Here is a 7,525-nt window from a genome sequence, read left to right on the forward strand (position 1 = left end):
TTATGGTAGGGTACGAAACCACCTCAAAGTTATTCTTTCCAATCAATCCGTTGGGCTATTCCTATAAGTGTCACAAACAGCCCTAGAGTTCGTACTAGAATAACACCTTAAGACACACATCAACCAAAACCCTAATGTCACCTAGATACTCCATTGTCACCTCAAGTATCCGTGGGTATGATTATACGATATGCATCATACAATCTCAATTCATCTACTCAACCAACACATAGAACCTCAAAGAGTGCCCCAAAGTTCTACTGGAGAATCACGACGAAAACGTGTGCCAACCCCTATGCATAGGTTCATGGGGGGAACCCGCAAGTTGATCACCAAAACATACATCAAGTGAATCACGTGGTATCCCATTGTCACCACAGATACGCACGGCAAGACATACATCAAGTGTTCTCAAATCTTTAAAGACTCAATCCGATAAGATTACTTCAAAGGGGAAACTCAATTCATTACAAGAGAAAAGAGGGGGAGGAGAAACATAAGATCCAACTATAATAGCAAAGCTCGCGATACATCAAGATCGTATCGTCTCAAGAACACAAGAGAGAGAGAGAGATCAAACACATAGCTACTGGTACATACCCTCAGCCCCGAGGGAGAACTACTCCCTCCTCGTCATGGAGAGCGCCGGGACGATGAAGATGGCCACCGGTGAGGGTTCCCCCCTCCGGCACGGTGCCGGAACAGGGTCCCGATTGACTTTTCATGGCTACGGAGGCTTCTGGCGGCGGAACTCTCGATCTAATCTCCGTTCTAGAAGTTTTAGGTCACGTGGGTATATATGGGTGCAGGGAGGACGTCGGAGGAGCCACGGAGGTCCCACGAGACAGGGGGACGCACCCTAGGGGGGCGCCCCCCACCCTCGTGAGCACCTCGTTCCTTCCTTGACGTGGGGTCCAAGTCCATCGGGTGTGTTTCCTTCCAAAAATAACTTCTCTAGTTGATTTCGTTCCGTTTCGACTCTGTCTGATATTCCTTTTCTTCAAAACACTGAAATAGGCATAAAACAGCAAATCTGGGCTGGGCCTCCGATTAATAGGTTAGTCCCAAAAATAAAATAAAAGTGGATAATAAAGCCCAATATTCCCCAAAACAGTAGATAATATAGCATGGAGCAATCAAAAATTATAGATACGTTGGAGACGTATCAGCCGCCGCCGGACACGCCCACACCGCCTCCCACAGCTACCCACATCACGCCACGCAAGCCGGCGCCGCCCACCACGCCGGCCCGCTCGGCCTGGGTCGGCCCCCCTAGCCCGAGGCGCCCGCGCCGCCTGCCGCGCCTCGTCCCTGCCGCCCGCCGCCGACGTGCGCCGCCGCCTCCACCCGCCGGCATCCCCCGCGAGCTCCCGTGCCGGCCGCCGCCACTTCACCACCAACCGCCCCCGCCACCTTGACACGCCGCCACCACTCCGCGCCGCCCGGCCGGATCCGGTCCGGCCGACCTCGCTGACACCCTCCCCCGTGCTTCTGCGAGCTCACCCATTTCCGGCTGCCTTCCCCCTCCATCTCCGGCGAAGATCCGGCGAGCTACTCCGGCCAACCTCGGGAACCGCGCCCAAAACCCTAGATCCAAAAGATGTGAGAGTTTCTAATTAATGGTTAAACTTAAGGTGGCTCCTTTAATACACATCTGGGTGGATTGGTTGAGGCACCCTGCAACACCCTGTGGTTGTCTGGGCACCTGGAGTAATCCAGTGTTGTCCTAGGATATCCCGGAGTACCCATGTTATCATCCTATGGTTTGCCACCTAGGCTCAAAGGGATCATAAGATTATTCATGCTCAGAAATTCCGTGTGCAGCCACAAGCCAATATGGCCTCTAGCATGGTTGAGTAAGTTGTGGGAATCCTTTCCATGATGGGCTAGCAGATATAGGGGATTGTAGGTGTACCGGCCTATCTATCGGTTAAGGGGACCTCTTCGGAAAGACTGTGTCTCGGTCATCCATTTCTCAAACACCATGCAGTGCGAGAAATTCAATGGAGGAGATCGAGTCTTGTGGGGAAAAGGGCGCAAACCTATGCAGAGTGTACAAACTAATCATGGTTAGCCGTGTTCCCGGTTATGGACATCTTGAGTATCTGGTACTTGAATTATTGATTTGATCTCATCACTTTATTTACATTAATTTGTTGGGTTATTGATTGTTAATATGGGATTGATTTGGAGGAACCTTATCAATGATTTCAACAAACTTTGTAGTTAAATAAAATATATTCCTTTGTTGTAGGGAAAAACTAGCTTTATGCAAATGATAACTATAGAGCCTCCACCAACCATATACGCATGTAGCGATAGCTGTTATTTGTTCATTGCTCTATAGTGTTATCTTGCCAGCATATTCCATGTGCTGACCTACACAAGCTGCAACGTATTATATTGCAGTGTTTTCAGACAAAGAGTAAGGTGCGCTAGGTCGTTGTCGTGCACTCAGCTATGCCGTTGGAGTTGATGGACCCAATTACCTTCAAAGCTTCCGCAGACCTTCAGCCATATTATTGTAATAGTTCTCTTTTTGAGACATTCGATGTGATAAGTGTGTGATTGAACTCTGTTACAAAACCTCGAGTACTGTGTGTGTCAGCATTACCGATCCAGGGATGACACTTATTCACAGAGATTTGACCGTGTGAAGTTAGATTGCTACACGTACGCTGCCGCCTCCGCCCGCCGGCGTCCCGCACCAGCTCCCGCATCGGCTGCCGCCGCCTCGCCACCAACCGTGTAACGCCCCGAGACCGATGTGCCAGGTGTCCTCTAGTTATTTGCTGTTGTTGCCTTGTCATTTGCTTGCGTGTTGCATCTTATCATGGCATCATGTGCATTGCATCATCATGTTTTCAAAACTTGCATCTGTTCCGGTCTCCTCGTTCTCTCTGTTGTTCGTTCTGAGCCCAGACACACTTGCACGCGCCCGCGACATGTCCGAAATATTATTTTATAAGTGGCCGGAAAATGTTCTCGGAATGGGATGAAAGTTGGCGTGTGGTCTTATTATAGTGTAGATAGACCACCTGTCAAGTTTCATCGCATTCGGAGTTCGTTTGATAGCCCAACCGTTAACTATAGCGGCAATATAGCCGGTCTAACATCGGACGTTTTCGGTCTCCGAAAACCGTGCCGGGCTGCATCTCTCCCCTCTTCTCTCAGACCAACCCGCTCTTCACAATCCGCCAGACCCAACCTAACCTCTCTCGTCAGCCCGTGGCCCTCCTCGCGCGCGTCCAAAAGCTGTCCCGGACCCGACCCGGACAGTCGTCACCGTTGTGTCCGGATCATCCCCAAACATCTATAAAACATCACCGTTTTCTTATTTGGACTCCCTAGCCTATTTTTCCGACCGTCCGATTACGATCGAAGGGACGGATTAGCCCCTAAACTCCCCCTCTTTTCCTTATATGTATCCTCCCTAGTCTAAATATGGTCCAAACCCTAAAACTAGGTCATTTGCCCCCCCCCTCAGCCGCCGCCACACTCCACCAAATCCCCATCGGGATCTTCCCCAATCCAGTTCCTCCTCGTTTTCCTCTCCTGCCAGATCCAACCAGCGGCCCCAACCAACTCCCTTGATCTCCGCCGTCGCCCAACCACAGCAAAGCTGCGCCTCCTTCCCTGCCCTCCTATCTCTTCGTCGTCTCTTTCGGTCTCTCTCGCTCTCTCTCAAATTCTCTCTCTCTTGCCAGGTACAAGAGCACCAGGAGGTCGCCCCTGCTGCCATGGCCACCGTTCCCGTCGCCGTCTTAGGACCCGCCATGGAGGACCCCGTCGCCTGCCAAGTACCTCGCCGGAGTACCCGACCATGTCCAGGACCAGGCCGCCCCTCTCCCTGCTCTTCCACTCTCCGTTTCCTTCCCTGGCTTCTCTCCTCTCTACCTCACCCCTCGTTCTCTCCCTGCACCAGGTACATGAGTTCACCTGCAACCCCCCCGGTGTCAAGGAGAAGATCCGTTGCCGGAGCGCTCCCGCCGGTGGCCACCTCCATCAGGGATGCCATGGACGCCCGCCCTGCAGGAGCTGCGCCCGTTCCTCTGCCTCGCTGCAGTCGCCCTCTTCTGCGACGAGCACCGCGCGCCGCCGTGTTTCTTCTGCAAGGCCAGCTCCACCGAGCCGAAGAACATCCTCGCGCCGCTGGAGCCGCCTCCGTTTCGATTCGGCAGAGAACGGTACCCCGACGACCTCCACCGCCCAGATCCGGCCATCTCCGGTGCCTACTCGCTGGTTCCCGCCGACCCCGTCGCCAGAACCTCCCCGACACCGTCTTCTGCATCGCCGTGAACCTATCGTTGTTTCTGTTGCGCGTTCTTCAGTAACGAGCAGAGCACCTCGCCTCGTCCCTGCGTTGACCCGCACGCTACTCGCTGGACCGCGCCTCCCCTCCTCGATTCGATCCAGCCAACGCCAGGCCTCCCTCCTCCCACCGACTGGGCCAGGCCCAGGGTGAGCAGCCCCCGAGCGCCCCCTCCTCTTGATTTTTTTCTCTGGTTGGGCTGCCCAGTTTCGGCCCATGCGTGTTTTTTTCCTGTTGTGTTTTTTTTCTTTTATCCCAGAGATTGCATAATTGCAGAAAAACCCTCAAACTTCATGCATATCATATATCTCAAACTGTGCATCATATGGAAAAACTTTATATATGAAATATGCTCAGAATTGCATCTAGTTTCATAATATGCAACTTTCATCCATGTTTAAAATGTTTAAAATGCTGTTTGTTTAAATTTGTTTAAATAACTGGCTAAAATGCTTTATTTCATAACTAAATAACCGTAGCTCCGAATTAAATCATCTTTATATGTAAATGGGGTAGAAAAATGCCTAGATTTACATGGTGGCCTCATCTTGCATGTTTAACAACCCTAAAATAATGTTTAGGACAGAACAGTACCAAACCTTAAATTATGCATATGAGGATTTTCTGGAATTGTTGTTCGTTGCTTCCGGCCTCATTTAAACTTGCCTAGATAGGTAGTTTTGTTGTGCTTCACCTCTTGCCATGTTAATCAACATTTAATCTTGTTGGGTACATAAACGAGAGAGAACTAAATAAGGCATGTGGTGTTTTCTTCAATATGCAACTCCGTTGCATAATGAGCTCCACTTAATTTGTAGAATTGCTTGTGCACTTTGCCATGCCATGCCTCTTTAAACCGGACATGCATCATACTTGATTGCGCATCGTGCCATGATTATGTGATGGTTGTTTTACTATATTGTTTGCTTTCTTTCCGGTATTGCTTCTTCGGGTTGGTTCCGATAACGTTGCGTTTGTGAGGATCCGTTTGACTACGTCCGTTTGTCTTCTTCATGGACTCGTTCTTCTTCCTTGCGGGATCTCGGGCAAGATGACCATACCCTCGAAATCACTTCTATCTTTGCTTGCTAGTTGCTCGCTCTTTTGCTATGCCTATGCTGCGATATCTACCACTTGCTTATCATGCCTCTCATATTGTTGAACCAAGCCTCTAACCCACCTTGCCCTAGCAAACCGTTGTTTGGCTATGTTACCGCTTTGCTCAGTCCCTCTTATAGCGTTGTTAGTTGCAGGTGATGATTGAAGTTTGTCCCTTGTTGGAACATGGAGATGTTGTTCATTGTTGGAACATGTTTACTTGTTGGGATATCATAAATATCTCTTATTCAATTAATGCATCTATATACTTGGTAAAGGGTGGAAGGCTCGGCCTTATGCCTGGTGTTTTGTTCCACTCTTGCCGCCCTAGTTTCCGTCATATCGGTGTTATGTTCCCGGATTTTGCGTTCCTTACGCGGTTGGGTTATAATGGGAACCCCTTGACAGTTCGCCTTGAATAAAACTCCTCCAGCAAGGCCCAACCTTGGTTTTACCATTTGCACTAACAACCTATAACCTTCCCTTGGGTTTTTGCGAGCCCGAGGGTCATCTTTATTTTAAACCCCCCGGGCCAGTGCTCCTCTGAGTGTTGGTCCAAAACGGGCAGCCTGCGGGGCCACCTCGGGGCAACTCGAGGGTTGGTTTTACTCGTAGTTTGACCTATCCGGTGTGCCCTGAGAACGAGATATGTGCAGCTCCTATCGGGATTTGTCGGCGCATCGGGCGGCTTTGCTGGTCTTGTTTTACCATTGTCGAAATGTCTTGTAACCGGGATTCCGAGTCTGATCGGGTCTTCCCGCTAGAAGGAATATCCTTCGTTGACCGTGAAAGCTTGTGATGGGCTAAGTTGGGACACCCCTGCAGGGTTTTGAACTTTCAAAAGCCGTGCCCGCGGTTATGGGAAGATGGGAATTTGTTAATGTCCGGTTGTAGAAAACCTGAAGTTTACCTTAATTAAAATGCACCAACCGCGTGTGTTACCGTGATGGTCTCTTCTCGGCGGGGTCCGGGAAGTGAACACGGTGTTGGAGTTATGCTTGACGTAGGTTGTTCTAGGATCACTTCTTGATCATAGTTGTTCGACCGTGCTTTTGCCTTCTCTTCTTGCTCTCTTTTGCGAATAGGTTAGCCACCATATATGCTAGTCGCTTGCTACAGCTCCACCTCATACCTTTACCTTACCCATAAGCTTAAATAGTCTTGATCGCGAGTGTGTAAGATTGCTGAGTCGCCGTGACTCACAGATACTTCCAAAACCAGCTTGCAGGTGCCGTTGAACCGTGTAGATGACGCAACCAAGCTCAGGAGGAGCTCGATGGAGATCTTGTCCTTTGTGTTGTTTCGTTCTAGTTGATCAGTAGTGGAGCCCAGTTGGGGTCGATCGGGGATCTATGTAGCATTTGGGGTAGTCTTCTTTTGTTTTGGCTCCGTAGTCGGGCCTTGATTGTATTTGGATGATGTAATGCTTTATTCATGTAATTGTGAGAAGTGGCGAGTGTAAGCCAACTATGTATCTCTTTCCCTTATGTATTACATGGGTTGTGTGAAGATTACCTCACTTGCGACATTGCTTTCAATGTGGTTATGCCTCTAAGTCATGCTCCGACACGTGGGAGATATAGCCGCATCGAGGGCGTTACAAACCGCCGCCGCCACCTTTACGCCGCCACCACTCCGCGCCCTCCGGCCCGATCCAGTCCGGCCGACCTCGCCGACGCCCTACCCCGCGCTCTGACGAGCTCCCCCATCTCCAGCCGCCTTCCCCTCCTTCTCCGGCGAAGATCCGATGAGCTACTCTGGCCAACGTCGGGAACCGCGCCCGAAACCCTAGATCCAATAGGTTGCCCCCCTCGTTTTTTGTCCAAGTCCTGGAGATCCCTAACATTTTATGCACTTCATCATGCCATATCTCCATGCCCGTAACTCTGTTTTGTGCATATGATATATCAAAATGTTCGACTCGTGATGCCCTTCATGTTAGAGTCATTTGCATGCATGTTACTCTCCATATTCATGCCTTAATCTTTGTTGCAACAGTGCTATATGATGTTGTCTGCTGGAATTTATCATAACTTGATGATTTGTCATTTTCATTGCCTTTTGGTGTGTACATCCTATGAGTATGATGTGTAGATGTTTTATGAGCTCCATCAT

The sequence above is a fragment of the Triticum dicoccoides genome, chromosome 5A (genome assembly GCF_002162155.2).
Source record: "Triticum dicoccoides isolate Atlit2015 ecotype Zavitan chromosome 5A, WEW_v2.0, whole genome shotgun sequence".
Classification (NCBI taxonomy): domain Eukaryota; kingdom Viridiplantae; phylum Streptophyta; class Magnoliopsida; order Poales; family Poaceae; genus Triticum; species Triticum dicoccoides.